Source organism: Haliotis rufescens, unplaced genomic scaffold, assembly GCF_023055435.1.
Source record: "Haliotis rufescens isolate VD_foot unplaced genomic scaffold, xgHalRufe1.0.p SCAF_17, whole genome shotgun sequence".
Lineage (NCBI taxonomy): Eukaryota > Metazoa > Mollusca > Gastropoda > Lepetellida > Haliotidae > Haliotis > Haliotis rufescens.
Window position 1 is genome coordinate 1,871,195 of NW_025963857.1, and position 27,576 is coordinate 1,898,770.

General features: G+C 42.2%; 1 protein-coding gene across 3 annotated transcripts in view; it reads right to left on the reverse strand.

Moving 5' to 3' along the window:
- LOC124149781 (RING finger protein 151-like) overlaps positions 1-27,576 on the reverse strand; it is a 57,523-nt gene that overhangs the window by 11,690 nt on the left and 18,257 nt on the right. The window contains exon 1 of one of the 3 annotated variants that reach the window (XM_046521831.2): positions 173-194. The exons of the other annotated variants lie outside the window; for them this stretch is intronic. The gene's annotated coding sequence lies outside the window, so the exon portion shown is untranslated. Of the gene's footprint in view, positions 1-172; positions 195-27,576 lie in introns of those variants that run through there. 3 annotated transcript variants of the gene reach the window in all.

The following is a 27,576-nucleotide window of genomic DNA, read 5'->3' on the forward strand; positions in this document are numbered from 1 at the left end:
GAATCAAATATTGACACAACTGGTTAGTAGACGCTTCTCATTCCTGAACTGGAATAAATCATGAAAAGGCGCTCAAATGTCTCCATATTGGAGTACGTAAACGAAGCCAGTAGTTGTACACTGTATTCAGACAAATACCCATGTCTCGTCAGTACAAAGCAGCAAATCTTACCTGTCGCCTTTAAGGAAACCACCCGCGCCAATGGTCACTCAATGTCAACACAAAAGGCATGTGCCTCCATATATCTCAGAAAGCCAGTTACATTTGTCTAGCAACATGAAAGCCCTTTGACCGTTCGGACAAGTCTATTCCGTTTGATCCCACAGTTTAAACAGAAGGCCTGGGGTTAAAGACCCCAGGATAATCAGCATGACACATCAATCAACTGGAATCGGCGTTGTAAGACCAGTACGGTGTTAGGAGTTTGATAGCGTCGCTGTTCTATTGTCCACCCTCGTTAACTTCACGCTTCATTGGTGGTCCACAATACGTTGATCACCACTTCAGGTGGGTCGAACGGACTTCGATCGAGAATAACCATTGTAGATGGACTTGTAAAGGAGCTGTGATGCAGTAGACGTGCAGACAGATTAAAGCGCTAACAAAGCTGGGAAAGGGGATGGGCGGTCGGAAAGCGTTATATGAAAACACGCAACAGAGAATGTGGGCGAAATCCCTCAATCCTTTCCATGGTTCACAGTTCATTAGTCCCATACAGTTGTGGAATACTGAGTTTGTAAATATATCATATATATATTTATAACTTAAAGTGCTTCTTCATTGAGTGAGCGGTGGGGTAGCCTTGCGGTTAAAGCGTAACGTTAACGTTAACATAAATTGTTGTTGACAGCACATTCGTCCTCATTGCTATACCTGTTTTAACCCAATAGGGTTGGCGAGTTAGCCTAGTGGTTAAAGCGTTCGCTCGTCACGCCGAAGACCCGGGTTCGATTCCCGACATGGTACAATGTGTGAAGCCCATTTCTGGTGTCCCCCGCCGTGATATTGCTGGAATATTGTCAAAAGCGGCGTTAAGCCATACCCACTCACTCACTCATCAACAGGGGGACAATAAGGAGGCCGTGGACGTCGTTGCAAACAGTAACAAAGTTGTCATCCATACAATTGTCACGTCTTCATATTCTCCCAACTTCTACATGCCTGTTAAACACTTAATACTTAATTATTTCTTTGGCTGACGTTTAATATTTTTACCGATGTAATTACACTAAGAGAGCATCCGTTTACAGAAGTGATAACATTTTTAAATTTTGAATATTGGAATGGTAAATATTTTCAGTAATATCAGCGAGTGCAAAGTTTTATGATCATTTCAAACAAAGGTATAAACACGTGACTACTGCCGTCTCATTCATCTGATGAGGGAGTAGTAAGCTATACTCCGAAACGTTGTGTTCCTCATAACAAAGAAGTTGACATCCATAAACTCTCTTCCTAAAAAGTACCTTGAAGTGTAGATATGTTTGAGGATGTACGGGAGGCCCAGTCGTCTAAGGCGCCGCAAACCTAAGATCCGATACATAAAAAGCACCGTGTTGTGTTTGTTTGATTTCGGAAGAACAATATTATTTTAATTGTTTGCAAACAAGCCCTCTGCCTCATAAACATAAGGGTGATATCGTCGGTTCTGTGGTCAAAACCTAAGCTATTCGCTATATGCAGAGTTGCGTCCCTTAGCCGACAGTATTCAGACCCAATTTATAACTCTTGGTCTAGATCTGCCCGCATCATGTCTGTTGGTTTCATCAAAGTGGTAAGCGACTATGAAATTTACTATTTAAAAGAAGTTAAAGACCACCCTCATTTCCTTCTTATTTGTACTTCATATTCAACATTACGTTTACGTTTATTGATACATATTTTCACACTAATCCATCCTATGAAAAATTCGTAAATCTTATGTCTTCTAAATGTAAATACACTATTACACAACGTGCTAAATACATCTACCACGCTTTTAGATTACGCGAGTCACTCACAATTGACTGATGTATTATTTATGTATTATATTCTTTTTATGTATTTATGCGTACACTTTAATGAGATCATGTATGTTCTATGGGCCTATGGCCTGAAACTTGGAGGAAATAAACTCTATAAAGACCACCCGATTCTTTCATGTTACTCTAGTTAATCTGTGAGTGAGTGAGTATGGCTTAACGCCGCTTTTGGCAATATTCCAGCTATATCACAGCGGGGGAACCAGAAATGGGCTTCACACATTGTACCCATGTCGGGAATCGAACCCGGGTCTCCGGCGTGACGAGCAAACGCTTTACCCCCTAGGCTACCCGACCGCCCGTTAGTCTGTTACGTCATGACAGATTAACTATAGTAATATGGAAGACTCGGGTGTTCTTTTACTTATTTTAAGTAGTATAATTATGTCTTCATGGATTTCACCCGCATTGAGGTTGAAGGACGAGGAATAGCTGACATAGAGGTCAAAACGCCATGGAACCCAACTCTGTAATGTTGGACAGCGGGCTGCTTAATAGGGGAGGCAGACCCGACAACCGCGACGCTCCTGTGACGGACACGTTATGGTTAATAGCAGATGGCCTGTATCGTAAAGACAACATATGCTATCTCCTTTAATAACACAGTGCAGAACGCGTGGCATGAAACAAGGTAACACATCACGAGGTCATTCACGAGACGGCGAGACTTCACGCCCTGCTACAGCAACATGGGCGATTGATATCACGGGAAGATAGCACACGAGGGAAATCTCGAGGATGGAGTCAGAGAATAAATTCGGACAAACATGTTTTTATACAAAAAGGAGATATATGTATTCCCATCGCAACACGGATTCTAAGCCAACAGCCTTCTCTCTTCAGCTTAGGTGTAAATGACGTCTCGAAAAGTTCCGCTCAGCCAATTTTCTAAAGAAGGATTTTATGTAAATTGCTTCACGTTTTGAGATATCAGTAAAACAATTCATTATACGAGGGTGTGAGATATCAGTAAACTAATTCATTATACGAGAAACTTAACACCAATGCCAATCTAAACGATTACGTTCATCGCTGGTATTGTTGACTGATGCCGACGAACAGATCACCTGACCGGAAGTAACACGCGATCACTAAATGCATTGCGAGGTTCTATGGTTCTTCTGACGCCATGATTACATGAAGCACGGAATGAAACAATTCATCTGTTACTGCGGCTACTGGGCTTCATACAAAATCTAAATAGGAATCTTTGGGGTCGTGTGATGGATAACACCAGCCACAGCTGCATTGGGGGAGAACCTCCCCTTGAAAACTATAGATGGTAATATTGTATTTATATAACTCCATTCATATCTGTATCAAGTAAAAATATGCTTACAAAGCAGTTTGCAGACAAATCACCATGGAGACGGTGCGATGCCAGATATCTATCCTTTAGAACACGTTTATGTGTTCAAATGTGTTAAAACATCCAGTTTGAGTATATTTCTCCTGAGTTGCTTTCGTCTACATTTCGCAACGTGTTTAAGTTCAAAGGTGAAGGACATTGCGATCTGTGACCAACAGCGAGTCACGCTGATCAGTCTATGCTGGGCAAACATTAGACTGGTTCCCGGATCCTCAGCCTGCAATGGTGTCGCTGCTCTTGCTCTGCCTTCCAAGTCTGTCGCAGGAACGAACGGGAACCAGTCTAGACTAACCTGGGTATGAACATCCGCTAATTATTTTGCGGGGCAACACCCTAACGCAGACCGCGACAAGTTGTCGATTGGAAATGTAGCTATGATTATCGCACACACGTTCTCCTACTAACTTCTGACCGCCTCCGTGGTCTAGTGGTAGAGCGTCCGCCCGGAGAGCGGAAGGTCCGGGGTTCGATCCCCGGCCGCGTCATACCAAAAGAACTTGTTGTTACCCTGTCTGGCGCTCGGCATTAAGGGGCTAAAACAAGGACTGGTCGGCTCGGAGTCAGTAGACTGTGTCTGAGTGGGGTAATCATGTTAAACTGCGGCATGGTATCTCAGTGTGCTAGCACTATAAATCTGCATCAGCCCGGACTAGTACAAGCAGCCACACACACGTTCATGCACGTCGCTATATAAGTGCAATAATCTTGGTCGCGACGTTAAAGCCCCATCTGCGGTAGTAACTACCGCACTCTAGTGGGCGGAGCTTATACAAGTGATTTGACAGGTCAATATGACGTCATGATAACACATACATTTCATTGGTTAATGCGTAAACGGGTGACGTCATGTAAACACCCACCCACGTGGGTCGTTTGACAACAAGGACGTAAGTTTTAATGGTAATATAAATATCTACCAAACGATTCCAAGACTTTTCAACAAACGCGTACGTCTTTGGTTTCAAAACCTACCTGTAATGTCGTCTTCACATCTTCATAAAATGATACCGTGGAATGTCCACGATTTATCCCACACACAAATTATAGTTCTAGATCTTTGGACTAGAACGAAATACATTTGTCGTGATGCATATGAGCAGTGTAAATGAAGAAACATAATGTGTTGGGGCACCAATCGCTAATCTGTGGTGTACGGTATATCTGCAGTTTATAAATAGCATTTCTCACAATATATACAGTAATCGGTGATTTCAACAATGTTTTTCTTCGTTGTGTTCGTCTTGCCTCATCTGGAATCTAGATGACAACGATCGTGTAAAAAACCCTGGTAATGGTCAAAAATATTTTCAAGTGATCAAAGTAGTTTCTTGTCGTTTTTTCATTGCCCAGTAGCAATGTATTTTGGCAAAGTCTCACTTGTCCGATGAAGCTCCTCATGCCGAAGTAACTCGATCCGTGAAACTTGGTAGGTCCCAGTGACCCAGATCCCTGTTGATTGGCATGCCAAGTGTCATTTACATAAGGCCATCCATATTTTTTGTATGTGTTTCTCCCCTCAAGCCTCAACTAATCAGAGACCGGGCGGACGAAATAAAATATATGACTTATCAAAAAATGTCTTTCAATAATTGTGTAAGTTATTTGATGACATTTTAAAAAAAGGTTCAACACTTGATACTAGAATCTAGTCTATGAATTAATTTATGATGTAGATCGATTCGCTTTGCTTCGGAAACGAATTTTTAATAAACAACGGAACAAAGATAAAGTTGACCTGGTTCTTTTATGACGGTGCAATTGTAGATCTAGTAGTATTTCTTTTATTAGATCGGTGCGCAATATTCCACAGCGGCAGCAAAATTCAGACACGAAGACATTATATTATTTCACGTCGGAATGGAGATAAAAATATTCAAATACGGACAGCCTCACAGACTTCGAAACGATGTTCAGATACATATTTGTTCACATTAATTCTGTCATGTGCGTGAAAATGGGTTTCAACATTACTTTCATCAAGCTTACATTCAGGTCGCTGGCTATTTCGGCATTAACACATGTTTTGTCTCGCAGCTCAAAGCAACAATGTTTCTCTCAGATACATTTTTCTCTCCATCCATGACGAACATCTGTCATAATGTCAATGCCTCAACATTCCTGGGCAGCTGATTTCAACAATGTAATACACACGGCCTCATTCACGGCGTCATCGCAAAGATTCCTTCCAAATACCCACCACGTGATCAGGGTTACGACCTTGGGATAAATTAATAAATTATTTTGCATTTTTAGAAATGATTTGTTTTCGTGAATATTATTTTTTTTAAATATCCTGTACATGGTACTTTTGGATTGCACTGGGCATTTCTTTTATTACTTTCTAAAACTTTTTATTTTCGCCTTTCCGACCACGCGATCTCCTAGCAACCACGCCCCATGAGCGCATCGAGTTACTGCTTACAACTGTCAAGAACTTTGCAATTTCGCTTGTCTTCAGTATGAGCAACAAAACATTTTCATGTGAAGCCTAATTTGACGAAGAATTGTTCGAGATAGTCAGGGAGCCTTAGGTAATTTCGATTATGACATTGGTGACTTTATCGTGGAGAAAGTTCCAATTCAAGATGACATCATTCCGATTCACAACTCGAATCGACAAGATGGCGCCTCTCTTCCCGCCCTTGCAAGTGTAACAGAAACTTTGATAAATTCAGTGCCGATTCTTGGGATTAGTGAATCAGTGTCACAGCTAGATTTCATTGTGGAACAAGATGAAGCCGAATATGTTTGTTCACATTTCTTTTGTAAACCATGCATGACACGGCACAGGCAATCGCAGTTAGGGAATGGTGCAGCCACCATGTTGCAGAAATTCGTCGATTCGAACACATTGCTTTTGGACTGAGCTAAATAAACGAAATGTTTGGAGAGATCGTAGATACTTGGACTTGAAGAAACGGAAATAAATGTTGCAGCAGATGAAGGATCGGTGTGGACAAAACGGGAAAGGGATCCCAGATTATATTTTAAAACTTGTGCGCGAAGTGTATCCAAATACCCCGAACAAAAAATACATGGGACAAGTGTGGATCTAATGATCAAACTCAGTTTTGTGTGTGAAAATTCTGTGAAAGAAAAGGAAATTCATAATTAAAGTTGTCTTGGAATATGTGTATTGGAGTTTTCGTTTATCGTAAGTACAATATTATCTGGATACGCCTTCAGTAGGTCAAAACATCAAGTATATTTCGTTACTTATTTACCAGTTGCTTATGTGCATTGTTATGTTGATACACGTGACATATTCATCTATTGTAGTCAAGCTGAGAAATATTGGCGCAACTTCTGGTGCTTCAAATTAGGCCCCTTCCTAAACACGTTGAAAAATCTGTGTAATAATTTAGGTTTTATAAATATAAAGTGATTATTGTGTGGCACAAATCTAACTGTTGAATGCAAATGACCAAAACTAAACAAATATCTGTAATTTTCGGATTGAACTCAAAGAATCGCGTCGTCAATTTCGTATTTAAATATCGTAACTGTTACATTAACCGAAACTGATGTTCTGCTGCTGTTCTGCCGTAAAAAAATATGCAACACAATACACTTTGACCACAAATGCATTGAATGTGTCACATGTACACATGACCATGTGCTTTGCTATTTATAGCGCAACCGTAAATAAGCTCCGCCCACTGTGATTGATGCAGACGCCAAACACGATCGATACGATTTTTTATGATAAAACTACAGAAAATCTATTGACTTATATCTTGATATGGAGCCATTTGTTGTATCCATGGTTTGTCATTCAAGTTGATACGAAGTTTGACGGTCAATGGTGATCTGGTTCCCTTATGGTTTTCAAAAAACGTCTCCCGACACTCGGTTGTGTTTACATTGTCAGTCATTGTTCGAAACTGAAACACCGCCACCTTGCGGGCTATTTATAGTCAGGGTGGGGCTTTAAACCCAATTTCACCTCACCTCCTACTAACTTCTGGCTGTTTCACAGTGCGGCAACCAAGCCCAACACAGACGCTCGAGCGAGGGAGTTAGTTTTTGAACAGTAATTCTTGAAACAGTTTCACCGTTATATCACGGCGTGCCACGCAGCTTGTTGTGGGAGGAAAGTCTGAAATAGTGCAGGTCTTAGACGTTTACGATTTTGGTGGAACCCACGAGCCTAAGGGGGCGCAACTCTGCACAGCGACTTGCCGCTCCTCAGATGACAGGCCATCTGGCCTCCCTATGATGGGGACTAGACATGTAGATGTCTGTGTTGCTTCGCCATTAAAGCTTCAAGTAATACTTGTGTAGAGTGTGGCGTGGGCAGGGTGGCCTGTCTATATGTATATTCCAGCCTCAGAACCCATTCATGTCCTTTCATGTTGGTGATTCATGTTCTACCGATGTACTGAATATATTCAGTGGAAGCAACTATGGTCATCAATCTCATTAAAATCAGCTCGTTTACTCCGACACGATAACTCTCTGCATGAAGAGGTATCGTTTTGGAGTAACAGATCTGATTCTATTGAGATGCCAAGTCTACCAAATATGATTATAGGCATGACATGCTAGCTTTCCACACCACAGAGTGTCGGAGCCACACCCTGAGATCACGAGTGAGCGGTTTTAGAAATAATCCAGCAATATCACGACTCAGGACACAAGAAAAGGGCTTCACACACTGCACCCATGTGGGGATTTGAACCCGGGTCTTCGGCGTGACGAGCTAACGCTTTAACCACTAGACCCCCCCCCCCCCCCCCCCCCCCCCGATCATGTATGATTATGTGTAGCTGTATCTCCATTGATAGTTAAGTGGATAGCGAGACTATATCCAACTATCCCATGCCGATGCAACGTTCACTGCACCTTTATCGCCATGGATATTTTTTTTTGGATAGTGAGACCATATCCTACTATCCTATGCCGGTGACACGTTCACTATAGCTATATCTCCATGGATAATTATGTGGATAGTGAGACCATATCCTAATATCCTATGCCGATGCAACGTTCACTGCACCTTTATCGCCATGGATAGTTTTTTGGATAGTAAGACCATATCCAACTATCCAATGCCGGGGATACGTTCACTAAAACTATATCTCTATGGATAGTTTTTTGGATAGTGAGACCATATCCAACTATCCTAGCCGGGGATACGTTCACTAAAACTATATCTCTATGGATAGTTTTTTGGATAGTGAGACCATATCCAACTATCCCATGCCGGGGATACGTTCACTAAAGCTATATCTCTATGGATAGTTTTTTGGATAGTGAGACCATATCTAACTATCCCATGCCGGGGATACGTTCACTAAAGCTATATCTCTATGGATAGTTTTGTGGATAGTGAGACCATATCCAACTATCCCATGCCGGTGACACGTTCACTATAGCTATATCTCCATGGATAGTTATGTGGATAGTGAGACCATATCCAACTATCCCATGCCGGTGACACGTTCGCTATAGCTATATCTCTATGGATAGTATTGTGGATAGTGAGGATTCCCTCACTGTAAGTGACACTGAAAATAATGAAAATCTCTCTACAACATTAAGCCATGAATAATTCATTTGTAATTTCCTGGGACAAAGAAAGAAAATGAGAAGAAAGCGACCCGTCGCGTGGCTATTGATTAGCCAGAAACACACGTGTACCCAGTGGTTATTTATTTAGAATTATTTCCGCTCTTTATCCGCATGTAACGAAGACACTGGTAATTCCACACTTTTACAAAAACTGTCTACTTATGCCCAGACTAACGTGTTATTCTTACTTGAGGCATGCAAATATTTAGTTAATCATATGTATCAGTAAATTAATCAGTCTAAGTTTTTTCTAGCATTTTCTTGATGATGAAATAGGTAAGGTGAGGTGAAATGGAGTTTAACGTCGCATCCAAGACTATTGCCTTATATAGCGACCTGCATGCACGTGTGTGTGGCTGCTTGTACGAGTCCATACCAATGCCGATTTATAGTGCTAGCCCACTGAGATACCATGTCACAGTTTCACATGAATACTTCACTCAGAAACAGTATACTGACTCCGAGCCGACCAGTCCTTGTTTTAGCCCCTTAATGCCGAGCGCCAGGCAGGGAAACACGTACCTTCTTCTAACGTCTTTTCGTATGACGAGGCCGGGGATCGAAAACACGACCTTCAAACTCTCCGAGCGCGGACGCTCTACCACTAGACCACGGAGGCGGTCGGTGATGAAGTACGTCTAAATTTGCTCGTCACGCCGAAATCCCGGGTTCGTTTCCCCACATGGGTACAATGTGTAAAGCTCATTTACCGTGTCCCCAGCCGTGATACAGCTAAAATATTGCTAAAAGCGGCGTAAAACTATACTCACACAATTTACCAAGGAAGCATTCTTTAAAAGATGTGGACATGCGCTGTGTAGAAGAAAATGTATGGAATTACGAAAGACAATTAATTGTCGTGTTGTCGCCGTTTCAAAACCAAACAAATATGGCACAATTAACCAAAGCGAGATAACAAAGGAAAACTGCATGTAGCTCGACTCTCATATGCAACATGCTATCAGTTTCTTGTTATAATATCACTCCACACATTCAAAGCAAACCTAAATCCATCAACAGTCAATGCTGAAAGTGTAGCGTCAGCGCAGCACACCCAGGGAACCAGGCTGTCAATGCTGTAACTCATATCCTAGATTCCCACCTATGTGTAATGTATTACCCTGACCGACGGAGACTCGGGACTACTACAGATGTCCCAGGGGGATTCATCAAAGAAAGTGAAATGGGGTCTGGACGGTTTTTTATTGAACGGAACATGCGAGTGATGTTGCATTGTAGATTGTGTGCTCAGGCGGCGGTTGTCTCCCCCTGGTTGTATTTGATTACACGCCCGCCAGGGACGCTGTGAAACGGAACAGGAAGTTCTTTGAGACTCCAAGACATAGAAGCCCCTTTGAAATGGAGAGTACTAGGCTTGGGGCTCGGTGCAGATTGGCAGCTGGTTTGAGAAATACTTCCACAACCGTAGTTACCACACATCCAGACGAGTGTTCCTATTTTATACGAATACAATTAAGGCGCACTTTCGCGACCTTGCCCTGGTGAAACTCAAGAATAAAACAATCGAACCTTCTCGTTTGAGTCAATTGCTGTTTGTTAAATGCTGAATGAGATAATGTGGTGTAACAGTGGTTGGACAATATTTCATGGCGTTTCAGGTTAATGTTGGAGGATAGACCGCAGTGACGCAGGTCCGCTTTTGTGGGCAAGCCATGTACAGTTACATACCCTCTAACCATTTGTCAAGGAATTTAGTTAAGTTCTAAAGAATACCTGACGCCCCATACCGCATGCATTTGTCCTGTCATGACGCCTCTTTCAAAGACATACGGAAGTTACGTCCCTTATCAGTGGCTGGATCCGTAGTCAGAGGTTGGAATCGCAGTTGCAGCGTGATTATAAACTTGATAACACCACATGTTATCTCGAGCAGCGTCTGTTGGACTCTCCTCCAAAGTTATTTAGCATAATTTTATATTTTTATAAGTTACCATCTGACACTGACGCACCATTATATAACCGAACTACCATTGAAAGCAGCGTCCATCTCTACTCCCCCACAAACACTCGGGCCGTGACTTGTGTCTCCCGAAATCATCTCATCTCTCCCTGGTCATCTGGAGCAGGTCTAGCTAAGTCTACACATATACATCTGATATAAAAACATCACCAAATCCATACGAATCCCGTTTCAATGAATACCAATAAATCAACGTCTCCCTCTCGTGTCGACGACCGCTGCGATAGACTCCATCAAGGCCAGGGGGCCCTCCACGTCACACATGTACGTAGCTGCGCTAATGCTATGTGAAATATGTTTATCTGAATCATGTGCCCGGCCAACGAGCTACCCCAGACATTACACAGCATCAGCTTATGCCCCTCTCTCCCCGAAGAGCTACTTCATCTATGCGTGTATCTCCTGTACAAACAATAAAATACATGTCCCCGGCGGGCCAGAACGAGGCTATTACAACATCAAGCGGGAGTATATGTGATTAGCTTGTGTTTTATGTACTGGAGAATGGCTTTCTGATATAATCGTGTTTCAACATCTGACGAATGCTGAAGTGTCATATTGAATTGCTGCTCGTAATTCATGGCGAACAAGTTGTAGTGTTGTTGCGCACGTTTCATACAGTGCATTAAGGCATTACACGGTCGTCATCACATATCGCTATGATACTTCACCATCATACTGGCTGATATACATCAGCAACACAGTTTTATCAATCCTCCATGTCACCATCGGTAGTTTGAAAATATTGATTTCCATCACAGTCATCGATTATTGTCATTGTCATTTATGATTATGATGTCGATGATGATGATGATGATGATGATTTATTTATTTATTTATTTATTTATTTATTTATTTATTTATTTATTTATTTATTTATTTATTTATTTATTTATTTATTTATTTATTTATTTTATTTTATTTTATTTTATTTTGAAAAAGAATCAAAGAGGGTTTGGGTGATCCTGGCATAGTCAGGCTGGTTAGGCTCATCGCCAGCTCCTGTAAGACTCATCATTGCCCCCTCTACACGCAGCCCAGACAGCGAATGGGACTTCTCCCAGGAAAACCCACCCAGAACTTTTCGGAGAATGTGAAGACTCCCCAAAAGTGCAGCCTTCTGCATTACCCAGATGATTATGATTATGATTATTATTATTACAAACGTATTATCATTATCAACGTTCCGTGGTATCAACATCACGTTCTTCCTGCATTATAAAGATTTTTATTATTGGTGCCATAGCTGTGACGTCAACACATCTTCGTTATTGTCGTGTGACTTGGCTGACTACGCGCATTGTACCAGGTGCGTTGATCATAATGTCGATCACGGGTTTGTCCGGTTCAGACTCAATTATTTACAGGCAGTCGTCGCGTGACTCGAATATTGCTGCATAAAACAACATACAAACAAAACTTCCAGCACCAGCATCAGAGTCATAATGACGCCAAACGAATGCGATTATGATAATTATTATGAATATTATAGTGATATGTACGGAATGTGTCCCGCCTGTGAGTCTACCAGTAATAACAGCCTTGATATCACACACACAGCTGGTACATACTGGTAGTCTGACCTATTTGTGCAACTCTGTGTCAAGAGCATAGTTTCATGATTGATTGCCTGCCAGTATAAGTGGTAGGTATGTCCTCGACACGAGGGCACGATGTTAATAGCATGTTCATATACAGCTTGTTAGCACCCTATATAGATTGATAGTATCCTATATAGAAACGACAAATCGCAGAAATTCTGCGGTGTCTGGTTAAAAAACCCCATCTATTTTCTCGTCACGTGATCAGACATATGTCAATCAATGATTAGAGAACAGTAAGTGAAACAGGTATTTCAGGCAGGTGGGGTATCTTTAACGCATTCTCATGGCAACCAGTTGAGATAACTAACTACACTTCATACTACGGACCACTGGCAACGAACTTCATCCAATTGATTGGCGTCAGTGGCAACCAGTTGAATAGAATCACTACATCTAATTAATTCATTTCCATGGTAATCAGGTGAGCTAAGTTAGACGCTGCTGAAGCCTATTCAACAACTGAAGCAATACGATTGTTGTACCACGTATATACGTAATGTCGAGTCAGGTGAGCTAAAGGCTTAACTTCCGTGTGCCGTGACTCAATGGAAGGTCATGGTGACCTGTCGGACTGGGTGTTACCCACACAATAGGTCAACACGACCTCAAGGCGAACTACAACAACTGTAGATACATCTAGTACACGTGTATACTCACACAAGTCCGGCAACAGCCTGAAGACACCACTACCACAAGGAGAACCATGCTTGAAACACGCTGTTTGTTGATAAGAGCTTAGGTTAATGCCCCTTACAAGTACAGGATTTGAAGTCGACATACACACAGTAATACCGTGTATTAAACATACAGTGCGTGTCAAAGCTTGACCACTTCAAGGTACAATCTATCTAAACATGTAAGGCAAGTTAATAATTTAGATTGTTTCACCAATTTGGGATACAAATGACACTGTGATAGGTTATCAGTAACTGTTCATGACTTCTTAATATGCAGACGATGCATCTCCCGAGGGATCAAATTAACACAGCTGAGTATAAAATCCAGCAAAGTGGCCTGCCAGTCATGAGCCGAGTATATTATCTTCTCAGTGAAAGCGCAGCACTTTGTAACCAAAGAAATTAAAAGTTTTCAGTGGATACGTCTTTCAAAACTTTTTCTTGCATTGTTTTACACACCACGTCGTAGCCCTACCACTTCTACGAGCTCCGACATCAACGACCTACAGCAAAATGTTTCCTACGCAGACGTAAATTTATATTCAGTAATAGTTGTCAGATGAGGTTCAAGAACAAAATTAATCTTAAACTAAGGATAAATAACGGTATGACCAGTAACAGCGGGGATTCCACTATAACTATTTGTAACTCCCTGGAAGGACTTTGCCTAAAAGTGGATATGTTGATTTTAAACACTACAGACGTTTTGTTAATGTCATCTGTTGACGGAGTCCTGCTATTTCAGCCCTTTATCTAACCTGGTAGAAATATTATTGACTTTCGACAACCGAAGCACACGCAATAACATTTTTGTTATTTTTGATATCTCTTCAGACTGGTTGACTCCGCGGGGATTATTATCGACTACAGCAAGCAGGAGGCAAGCCTGAAGTATCAATGTGTTAGCATAGTGACGGCATCTGTGTACCGCCAGTCCCAGTCTATCCTACCATGTGTACAATTAGGACTTGTCTACCATCTGTATACAGCAAGAACCAGTCTGCTATACGTGCTATGGCCTAGCAGACTCGAGACATCCTAACGCTGTAATGTATGTATATAGTAGCATGAGAGACCATAAAATATAAAACTTGATGGTCTCTGATAGCATACATGTACTTATTGTTATGAATAATACACACTACCTATATATGCACAGTGCATACACGAGTGTTTGGGGAATGCGCCAGGCTATCACTAAGAACGTGTATATTTAATTAGCGGTAGTCTTCCAGCAGTATATAAACAGCACGGGATTAGGCATTGTATATGTATGTATACACAAAAACACAGGTCTCTCTTCACCCGAATACGAGCTCAGCGAGATACGGTTAATAAAGATGTGGCCTGACGGGATGCCGAGTTGGTATAGGTCACAGCCATCTATACTTGTCTCTCTCCCTGTGGGGATTCAGGGGAAGAATTTTGGCCACCAGCAACCTATGCTTGTCTCCCTGTGGGGATTCCAGGTAAGAATATGGGTCCCCAGCAACCATGCTTGTCGTAAGGCGGCGTCTAAATTGATCGGGTGGCCAGGCTTGCTGATTTGCTTGACGCATGTCATCATATCCAAATTGCATAGATCGATGCTCATGATATCAATCACTGGATTGTATGGTCCAGACTCTATTATTTACAGACCGCCGTCACATAGCTGGAATATTGCTGAGTGCGGCGTGAAGAACAAACAAACAAACAACCGATGTCGTATTGCTGACGTTTTTAGACCCTGTATTCTTCTAAGACTCCCAGTCTGTTAGTATTTCTTGACGACTTCTTAAAGGGACAAAACTATTCGTAAATCCGGACGATTTTATAAGGACCGGTACCGCCCGGTTTAACGGGGTTTCTCTGTCGTGTCCCACAAGGTAGGATTTAACCCTTGTTATACACCGTGTCACATGTAGGTGGTATTATACAAGCTTATAAGGGTGGTCGGGTAGCCTAGTGGTTAAAGCGTTCGCTCGTCACGCGGAAGACCCGGGTTCGATTCCCGACATGGGTACAATGTGTGAAGCCCATTTCTGGTGTCCCCCGCCATGATATTGCTGGAATATTGCTAAAAGCGGCGTAAAACCATACTCACTCACTACAAGCTTATACACACCCCACAGATTGACAGTAACATATACTAATTAATGGGTGTTTGAATCATGCGCCACACGTCCGTGATAATAAGACCTAATGTTGTGGACAAGATGTGCATGCCAACAAGACACGACAACATAATGTTCCGACTCACAATCCTAAAGCCGACAATCGACTCATACACGTCCCGTGGGACCGGTAAAAGCCGAGTGGGTCCGAGTGAGTAAAACCGGTTGCCACTTAGATAAGCGCTTGTGATAGATAGTAATAGGTTTATAACACACTCAAGATACTACCGTTGAAAGAGATGTATTATATAAAGTTTCCAGAACAAGTGGTAATAAATACGGATATTATTGGGTCTGCCAAAATGATTCGTTTGCAAATCAATATGGGTTAAAGAGAAATATATTCCTCAAGACTGTGATCCGAACATATTGAGAACAGACCAGACTACGGAATGATTAAGAGCTCGAGCTTACCCACACACTGTCTTTGATACAAGCCTACCGCACGAAATTAGACAAATTTGGTAAAGGCTATTGAGTGAGTATGGTTTTACGCCGCTTTTAACAATATTCCAGCAACATCACGGCGGTGGACACCAGAAATAAGCTTCACACATTTTACCCATGTGGTGAATCGAACCTGGGTCTTCGGCGTGACGAGCGAACGCTTTAACCACTAGGCTAGCTCGCCTACCCTATTTGGTTAAAACAGGTATAGCAATGAGGACGAATGTGCTGTCAACAACAATGTACGTTAACGTTAGAGAACATTACAGAGGACTGTTGTGTTTCTCTGAAGCTATCTATTATCTGAAATTAATCATATCTATGGTAAATAAGGAAATTTAGTCTTATTTCAGGAGGGTTGGAGACTTTGCAAGGAAAGTGAGTTTTATTAAAATGCCTGAATATTCAACGGACACGGGCATCCTTGACATAAAGTAATGAGTCCATGACCTCGTGACAGCTCCCGGCCGGGACATCAATATCAATGGTATAGCCATCTCGTGCTGATGTCTGAAATGTACAGCGATGTTGGCGATGAAATTGGCAGCGATTGAATACTGACAGCTAAATAATCGCATTGTTCGCTGCACTGAATACAGCTGCGAACAATACCAGCGGAAATACATTGTCAGGGCAGAGGCAGAGAGATGCGCAGCCCTGAACACGCTTATTGGTCACGAATGCAGTGTCGACAAACGGCATGAAACAGCTCAGCCCCTTCGATATCTGTACTGCCATTGGCAGATCACTGGCTTTGGCGGTTTTAACGCTGGTTTGTCTACCGTTTGCTGTACAGTCAACTACGGTTATAACGAACACACTTATAACGAACTGACGGATATAACGAACTAACTTTTTAGTCCCGACTATTTGCTGTAGTTATGCTGTATATATGCTTATAACGAATTACGGTTATAACGAACTAAAATTAGTAATCCCTTTGAGTTCGTTATAACCGTAGTTTACTGTATATAGGAAACGAGCAAGTACGCACACACGCTTGATTTTATTCACTTTTATATGTACACCACTCCCTCCGTATTCATGTCGTTGTGTTATCGATATATGTATGAGTGAGTTTTGTTTGTTGTTTAACGCCACACTCAGCAATATTCCAGCTATATGACGGCGGTCTGTAAATAATCGAGCCTGGACCACACAATCCAGTGATTGATATTATGGGCATCGATCTGCGCAATTGGGATACGATGACATGCATCATCCAAGTCAGCGTGCCTGACCACCCGATCCTGTTAGTCGCCTCTGACGACAAGCAAAGTCGTCTGTTACGGCAAGCATGGGTTGCTGAACACCTATTTAACCCAGTGCTTCACGGGTCGAATGAGTGAGGAAATTGGCTTTAATACGAGTGTGTTGGTTTTAACGCCGCTTTGAACAGTATTCAAGTTATATATCACACGGTGTCCTTAATGTTGGAGGAAATATCGACATTTGAACGCGATACGTGGCTACTTCAGTGTGTCGTTAAAGTCCTATATACATTAGTCATGAATTAAGGCTGTTACAGACACTAATTATACTAAGAGTTGGTAAAAGGATAAATGTACAGTAAACTACGGTTATAACGAACACGCTTATAACGAACTGACGGATATAACGAACTAACTTTTTAGTCCCGACTATTTGCTGTAGTTATGCTGTAAATATGCTTATAACAATTTACGGTTATAACGAACTAAAATTAGTAGTCCCTTTGAGTTCGTTATAACCGTAGTTTACTGTAGATGGATCTGTGATAAAACACTGGTCAGCTCTGTAGATTAACTCTGGACGTAGCCCCCATTTGCAGGGGTAAAAGGTAAATAACAATATTTCCACCTATAGCCAGAGATCTCGCGAGATGTATGCAACTCGACGCTGAGAGCACGTAATCGCATGGAACTTCAGTTTATACAACTAACCGTATACAACTTGTTGGCAAGCGTGCATAGGCCTCCAGGTACCCCAAAGGAAATAAAAAACAACAAGTCCGGAGTTCAATCCCCATGAGAGCCCGAACAGTTGATATTTAATGCAAAATAAATTCTCACTAAATGCCCTGAATGTGACGTGGGTCCCGATTATTTCCCTCGTTTATTTGTCTTGAAGCAGTGACAGAAAATACAATCTGTAACAATCATACTAATAATCATCATAATCATAATAGGAGTAAATAGTAATAATAATACAAGTACCACTCACACTATTTAAAACGGCCATTCCCTGATAGCACTTTAGGAGGTGTTAAATGGCTTCGAAGTTTGAAATTTGAAGAAAAAATCAAGATTGTTATTCATTCCACTCAGCACTGCTTGACTGAAAGCTATTTCAAGCGGCCGCCTAACAGCAGAAGATGGTCGCCACAAATCTCTAAACTAATGGGTAACCATATTCGTATTAACAGTCTCACTCCAGAAAAATGAAACAGCGTTATTGATACTTTTAGTCAACATGTGCGCCTTCACAATCTAGAAAAATAAATTGATTTGTGCAGATGGCAACGATAATAATAGCTTTCAATCGGACGGCAGTCCGTCTAAATGTCGATCACCAACAATCGAAATCCTACTCAAAGTGAAAATATCAGGGTTGGAGTGTTCACGGTCTGGTATTAACGACAAAACACTAGGGAGTTTGACAGATTACGGACATTTGCAAGTGGGCATATCGTGTCCAATATTGAGTCTCGTCTTGTAGTTCGGGGACATGTCTCCGACCTGTCGACAGGCTGTCATAATCTGTTATGATATTGACATGCCGAGCGTGGTGCTGTTTGTAATGTCAATATGACGAAACACAAGCCGTTTGACCTAAGTTTGACATGCAAATAACGAAACAACGCAACGACAGACAGCAAGCAAGCTGTGTGTTTCCAGTGAACACAACAATCTTGGTTTGTTACATTGAAAATGATCAAGTGTTATAAAATATATTTAAAAGCATCTTTTTCAGATCGCTATGTTTTCATGTAATCAAGGATATTATCAAATATACTGTATTACTGACGTTAAAATATAAAGGAACGGATATAAAAAGAAAATCTTCTTTGACGTGGCATCCTGAAAATTAACGGAGGGTTCAGCCATAGCACAACAGATATGATCTTCAGAGTTTGTAATCACGTGGGAATCGAACCTGGGAATTCGGCTTGATGCACGCACACTTCTATCACTTGGCTACCCCACTCCAAGTAGAAGAGTATCGAAAGTAGTGCCCTAGAAAGTTGTTTAACGCCACGCTCAGAAAAGGTCCATCGATATGTGACGTTGGCATGTAAGTAATCGAGTCTGGACCAGACAAACCAGTGATTGATGTGAGCAACGAGCCACGCCATCGGGGTACGATGACACGCAATCAACCAGGCAACAAGGTTCCCCAAGCTCGTCCACCCGATCATATATATATATAAACATAATTTCCTTTGCTTGTTTGCATTCGACAATATCGTACACGGCTCGAGTGTAACATTGTTTGTATGTGACCATATCGTACACGACTCGAGAGTAACATCGTTCGTATGTGACAATATCGTACACAACTCGAGAGTAACATTGTTTGTATGTGACCATATCGTACACGGCTCGAGAGTAACATTGTTTGTATGTGACCATATCGTACACGACCAAGAGTAACATTGTTTGTATGTGGCCATATCGTACACGACTCGAGTGTAACATCGTTCGTATGTGACCATATCGTACACGACTCGAGAGTAACATCGTTCGTATGTGACCATATCGTACACAACTCGAGAGTAACATTGTTTGTATGTGACCATATCGTACACGACTCGAGAGTAACATCGTTCGTATGTGACCATATCGTACACAACTCGAGAGTAACATTGTTTGTATGTGACCATATCGTACACGGCTCGAGTGTAACATCGTTCGTATGTGACCATATCGTACACGACTCGAGAGTAACATCGTTTGTATGTGACCATATCGTACATGGCTTGACTCAGCCGCCTGGCTTGACTCGCGTGCATCCTTCCACTAACCGCCACTCCGCATCCGCTGGTCCAGAGCGTGGAAGTCAGTTGTTATTGACAAGTCTATGCGCAGGATGACGACTAATCTATTGAACACAGGCGTTGGGTTGGCAGATTCTCTTTGTTGAACGCTGACTAGGAAACTATCTCGGCACCAATCTCACTGTGTTATAGGTAATAATGTATTTATTACATGATAAATCTGCCAATTTAGGCCTACTGGTATTAGCTGAACTAGTGATATTTCTCAATAATGATGATAAATGGGGGAGCGGTGTTATGAGAATGTTCAATATTTCTAAAAGCGGCACGAAGTCAGCGTCGTGTTCCATGTAGAAAGGACATAAGCAGGCTCACTGAACGCCAACGACGAACAGCATCAGCCCAAAGTGATTATTTTGTAAATCCCTATAGGTTTACATATACATTCATCATGTTGATCATGCAGTAAATCTGATATGTCGATGGCATGCTGTATTTAGGCTACATGAAAGCCGTGTTATTGTTAATTATGTATGCCTTGTTAGTTTTTATCAAGTTTTTAGAATAATCCAGCCCGTTCCAGCTCAGACGTAATGCGTATGTATGTAAAACATGTACATATATATTCCGACATTACGACATACAGGAGGCTAAATATGCGGAGATATCGTGATCCTTGGAACTTCTTTCAAATGTTGATAATAAAAGTGGAAATGCTGTCTCGTCTCCCTGATTGACTGATGTAAAGTACGCATGTTTACTTGCATGGAGGTGAACACCAGCGGGATATCGAGCCTCTGTTGGTCTAACGTAATGTAACATGCATGGTGGTCAATACCAGCGGGATATCGAGCCTCTGTTGGTCTAATGTAATGTAACATGCATGGAGGTCAATACCAGCGGGATATCGCGCCTCTGGTGGTCTGACGTCATGTAACATGCATGGAGGTCAATACCAGCGGGATATCGACCCTATGGTAGTCTGACGTCATGTAACATGCATGGAGGTCAATACCAGTGGAATATCGAGCCTCTGTTGGTCTAACGTAATGTAACATGCATGAGGTCAATACCAGCGGGATATCGAGCCTCTGTTGGTCTAATGTAATGTAACATGCATGGAGGTCAATACCAGCGTGATATCGAGCCTCTGTTGGTCTAACGAAATGTAACATGCATGGAGGTCAATACCAGCGGGATATCGAGCCTCTGTTGGTCTAACGTAATGTAACATGCATGGAGGTCAATACCAGCGGGATATCGAGCCCCTGGTGGTCTAACGTAATGTAACATGCATGGAGGTCAACACCAGTGGAACATCTAGCCTCTGTTGGTCTAATGTAAATATAAAACGTCAATGCAAGTCTTTGTTTATCAACCGAAGCAAAATTCTTGGGTTAAATAGCTTTGAAATGTATATGAATGGACCACTGAAAATCAGTGATGACACCAGATGATCGCGAAAATGGCAAGCATGACCTGCCCTACCGGTAACAACCGCCATTCCCACAATTTGCAGCAAAAAAATTAGTATGTATTACAAGAAGCCCACATGTAGCATGCACAGAGGTCAACGCCAGTTCCTGCTGCCTTCAGGCATATCCTGACTGTGTAATCATCACAACAGATATATGCCGTCTTATCACACACAGACTGTGACTCATATATATCACATGCAGAGGGATACATTGACATTAGATTTATCACAGGCTGGCGATACCATATGGCAGCCATGGCTGGTCACAGGCCTACATACCTTGGCTTGAATATATCACCGTCAAAGAACAGACGTACACGCCCGAGCTTGAATATATCACCGTCAGAGAACAGACGTACACACCATAGCTTGAATATATCACAGTCAGAGAACAGATGTACACACCCTAGCTTGAATATATCACCGTCAGAGAACAGACATACACACCCAAGCTTGAATATATCACCGTCAGAGAACGGACGTACACACCCTTGCTTGAATATATCACGTTAAGAGAACAGACGTACACTCCCTAGCTTGAATATATCACCGTTACAGAACAGACGTACACACCCGAGCTTGAATATATCACCGTCAGAGGACAGACGTACACACCATAGCTTGAATATATCACCGTCAGAGAACAGACGTACACACCATAGCTTGAATATATCACCTTCAGAGAACAGATGTACACACCCTAGCTTGAATATATCACCGTCAGAGAACAGACGTACACTCCCTAGCTTGAATATATCACCGTCAGAGAACAGATGTACACACCCCAGCTTGAATATATCACCGTCAGAGAACAGACGTACACACCCTAGCTTGAATATATCACCGTCAGAGAACAGACGTACACACCATAGCTTGAATATATCACCGTCAGAGAACAGACGTACACACCATAGCTTGAATATATCACCGTCAGAGAACAGATGTACACACCCTAGCTTGAATATATCACCGTCAGAGAACAGACGTACACTCCCTAGCTTGAATATATCACCGTCAGAGAACAGACATACACACCCAAGCTTGAATATATCACCGTCAGAGAACGGACGTACACACCCTTGCTTGAATATATCACGGTAAGAGAACAGACGTACACTCCCTAGCTTGAATATATCACCGTCAGAGAACAGACATACACACCCAAGCTTGAATATATCACCGTCAGAGAACGGACGTACACACCCTTGCTTGAATATATCACCGTCAGAGAACAGACGTACACACAAACCCTAGCTTGAATATATCACCGTCAGAGAACAGACATACCCTCCCTAGCTTGAATATATCACTGTCAGAGAACAGACATACACACCATAGCTTGAATATATCACCGTCAGAGAACAGACGTACACACAAACCCTAGCTTGAATATATCACCTTCAGAGAACAGACGTACACACCCTAGCTTGAATATATCACTGTCAGAGAACAGACATACCCTCCCTAGCTTGATATATCACAGTCAGAGAACAGACATACACACCCAAGCTTGAATATATCACCGTCAGAGAACGGACGTACACACCATAGCTTGAATATATCACCGTCAGAGAACGGACGTACACACCATAGCTTGAATATATCACGGTAAGAGAACAGACGTACACTCCCTAGCTTGAATATATCACCGTCAGAGGACAGACGTACACACCATAGCTTAAATATATCACCGTCAGAGAACAGACGTACACACCCCAGCTTGAATATATCACCGTCAGAGAAAAGACGTACACACCATAGCTTGAATATATCACCGTCAGAGAACGGACGTACACACCATAGCTTGAATATATCACGGTAAGAGAACAGACGTACACTCCCTAGCTTGAATATATCACAGTCAGAGAACAGACATACACACCATAGCTTAAATATATCACCGTCAGAGAACGGACGTACACACCATAGCTTGAATATATCACAGTCAGAGAACAGACATACACACCATAGCTTAAATATATCACCGTCAGAGAACAGACGTACACACCCCAGCTTGAATATATCACCGTCAGAGAAAAGACGTACACACCCTAGCTTGAATATATCACCGTCAGGGAACAGACGTACACACCATAGCTTGAATATATCACAGTCAGAGAACAGACATACACACCATAGCTTAAATATATCACCGTCAGAGAACAGACGTACACACAAACCCTAGCTTGAATATATCACCGTCAGGGAACAGACGTACACACCATAGCTTGAATATATCACAGTCAGAGAACAGACATACACACCCTAGCTTAAATATATCACCGTCAGAGAACAGACGTACACACCCTAGCTTGAATATATCACCGTCAGAGAACAGACATACACTCCCTAGCTTGATATATCACAGTCAGAGAACAGACATACACACCCAAGCTTGAATATATCACCGTCAGAGAACGGACGTACACACCCTTGCTTGAATATATCACGGTAAGAGAACAGACGTACACTCCCTAGCTTGAATATATCACAGTCAGAGAACAGACGTACACACCCCAGCTTGAATATATCACCGTCAGAGAAAAGACGTACACACCCTAGCATGGATATATCACCGTCAGAGGACAGACATACACGCCCTAGCTTGAATATATCACCGTCAGAGAAAAGACGTACACACCCTAGCTTGGATATATCACCGTCAGAGAACAGACGTACACACCCTAGCTTGAATATATCACCGTCAGAGGACAGACATACACGCCCGAGCTTGAATATATCACCGTCAGAGAAAAGACGTACACGCCCGAGCTTGAATATATCACCGTCAGAGAAAAGACGTACACCCAAACCCAAGCTTGAATATATCACCGTCAGAGGACAGACGTACACACCCGAGCTTGAATATATCACAGTCAGAGAACAGACGTACACGCCCGAGCTTGAATATATCACCGTCAGAGAACAGATGTACACACCCGAGCTTGAAAATATCACCGTCAGAGAAAAGGTGTACACATCCTAGCTTCAATATATCACAGTCAGAGAACAGACGTACACACCCGAGCTTGAATATATCACCGTCAGAGAACAGATGTACACACCCTAGCTTGAATATATCACCGTCAGAGAACAGATGTACACACCCTAGCTTGAAAATATCACAGTCAGAGAACAGACGTACACGCCCGAGCTTGAATATATCACCGTCAGAGAACAGACGTACACACCCAAGCTTGAATATATCACCGTCAGAGAAAAGGTGTACACACCCGAGCTTGAATATATCACAGTCAGAGAACAGATGTACACACCCTAGCTTGAATATATCACCGTCAGAGAACAGATGCACACACCCTAGCTTGAATATATCACCGTCAGAGGACAGACGTACACGCCCGAGCTTGAATATATCACCGTCAGAGAACAGACGTACACGCCCGAGCTTGAATATATCACCGTCAGAGAAAAGACGTACACACCCGAGCTTGAATATATCACCGTCAGAGGACAGACGTACACACCCGAGCTTGAATATATCACCGTCAGAGAACAGATGTACACACCCTAGCTTGAATATATCACCGTCAGAGAACAGACGTACACACCCGAGCTTGAATATATCACAGTCAGAGAACAGACGTACACGCCCGAGCTTGAATATATCACCGTCAGAGAACAGACATACACACCATAGCTTGAATATATCACCGTCAGAGAAAAGGTGTACACATCCTAGCTTCAATATATCACAGTCAGAGAACAGACGTACACACCATAGCTTGAATATATCATCGTCAAAGGACAGACGTATACACCCTAGCTTGAATATATCACCGTCAGAGAACAGACGTACACACCATACTTGAATATATCACCGTCAGAGAACAGACGTACACTCCCTAGCTTGAATATATCACCGTCAGAGAAAAGACATACACACCCAAGCTTGAATATATCACCGTCAGAGAACGGACGTACACTCCCTAGCTTGAATATATCACCGTTACAGAACAGACGTACACACCCCAGCTTGGATATATCACCGTCAGAGAACAGACGTACACAGCCCAGCTTGAATATATCACAGTCAGAGAAAAGACGTACACATCCTAGCTTGAATATATCACCGTCAGGGAACAGACGTACACACCATAGCTTGAATATATCACCGTCAGAGAACAGACGTACACACCATAGCTTGAATATATCACCGTCAGAGAACAGACGTACACACCCCAGCTTGAATATTTCACCGTCAGAGAACAGACGTACACGCCCTATCTTGAATATATCACCGTCAGAGAACAGACGTACACACCATAGCTTGAATATATCGCAGTCAGAGAACAGACGTATACACCCGAGCTTGAATATATCACAGTCAGAGAACAGACGTACACACCCTAGCTTGAATATATCACCGTCAGAGAACAGGTGTACACACCCTAGCTTGAATATATCACCGTCAAAGGACAGACGTACACACCATAGCTTGAATATATCACCGTCAAAGGACAGACGTATACACCCTAGCTTGAATATATCACCGTCAGAGAACAGACGTACACACCATACTTGAATATATCACCGTCAGAGAACAGACGTACACTCCCTAGCTTGAATATATCACCGTCAGAGAACAGACATACACACCCAAGCTTGAATATATCACCGTCAGAGAACGGACGTACACACCCTTGCTTGAATATATCACGGTAAGAGAACAGACGTACACTCCCTAGCTTGAATATATCACCGTTACAGAACAGACGTACACACCCCAGCTTGGATATATCACCGTCAGAGAACAGACGTATACAGCCCAGCTTGAATATATCACAGTCAGAGAAAAGACGTACACATCCTAGCTTGAATATATCACCGTCAGGGAACAGACGTACACACCATAGCTTGAATATATCACCGTCAGAGAACAGACGTACACACCATAGCTTGAATATATCACCGTCAGAGAACAGACGTACACACCCCAGCTTGAATATTTCACCGTCAGAGAACAGACGTACACTCCCTATCTTGAATATATCACCGTCAGAGAACAGACGTACACACCATAGCTTGAATATATCGCAGTCAGAGAACAGACGTATACACCCGAGCTTGAATATATCACAGTCAGAGAACAGACGTACACACCCTAGCTTGAATATATCACCGTCAGAGAACAGGTGTACACACCCTAGCTTGAATATATCACCGTCAGAGAACAGGTGTACACACCCTAGCTTGAATATATCACCGTCAGAGAACAGACGTACACCTGTCTTATGACAGACAGCCGATGACATTGACATGTCGACCATGTATATATCACATGTAGACAACAGATATGCCTTCCATATTCTCATCAGATAAAAACGATAACAGATATATGCCTTCCATATTCTCATCACATACAGACGATAACAGATATATGCCTTCCATATTCTCATCAGATACAGACGATAACAGATATATGCCTTCCATATTCTCATCAGATTCTGACGATAACAGATATGCCTTCCATATTCTCATCACATACAGACGATAACAGATATATGCCTTCCATATTCTCATCACATACAGACGATAACAGATATATGCCTTCCATATTCTCATCACATACAGACGATAACAGATATATGCCTTCCATATTCTCATCACACACATACGATAACAGATATATGCCTTCCATTTTCTCATCACACACATACGATTACAGATATATGCCTTCCATATTCTCATCACATACAAACGATAACAGATATATGCCTTCCATATTCTCATCAGATACAGACGATAACAGATATATGCCTTCCATATTATCATCAGACTCTGACGATAACAGATATATGCCTTCCATATTCTCATCACATACAGACGATAACAGATATATGCCTTCCATAATCTCATCAGATACAGACGATAACAGATATATGCCTTCCATATTCTCATCACATACAGACAAAGACATATATGATTCAATGTAGTGAATATTAATGTCACTTGGGCATGCCAGTGTTCTATGATTGCTGGTTCGAATACACGTGTTAGTGGGTTACTACAGTGTGGTGAGCGTCTAAGACTGGCACCACTATCGAAAGCAGCCTTAAACCAAACTCACTCGCTCACTTACATACTCACAAGCCAGCCCGCCCGCCCGCCCGCCAGCCTGCTCACTCACTCACTCACTGACTCACCCGACAACCCACTCATTCATCCCCTCGCTTACTTACCCACTATGCTTGTCGTAAGAGGCGACTAACGGGATAGGGTGGTTAGGCTCGCTGACTTGGTTGATGCATGTCATCGTATCCCAATTGCGTTGA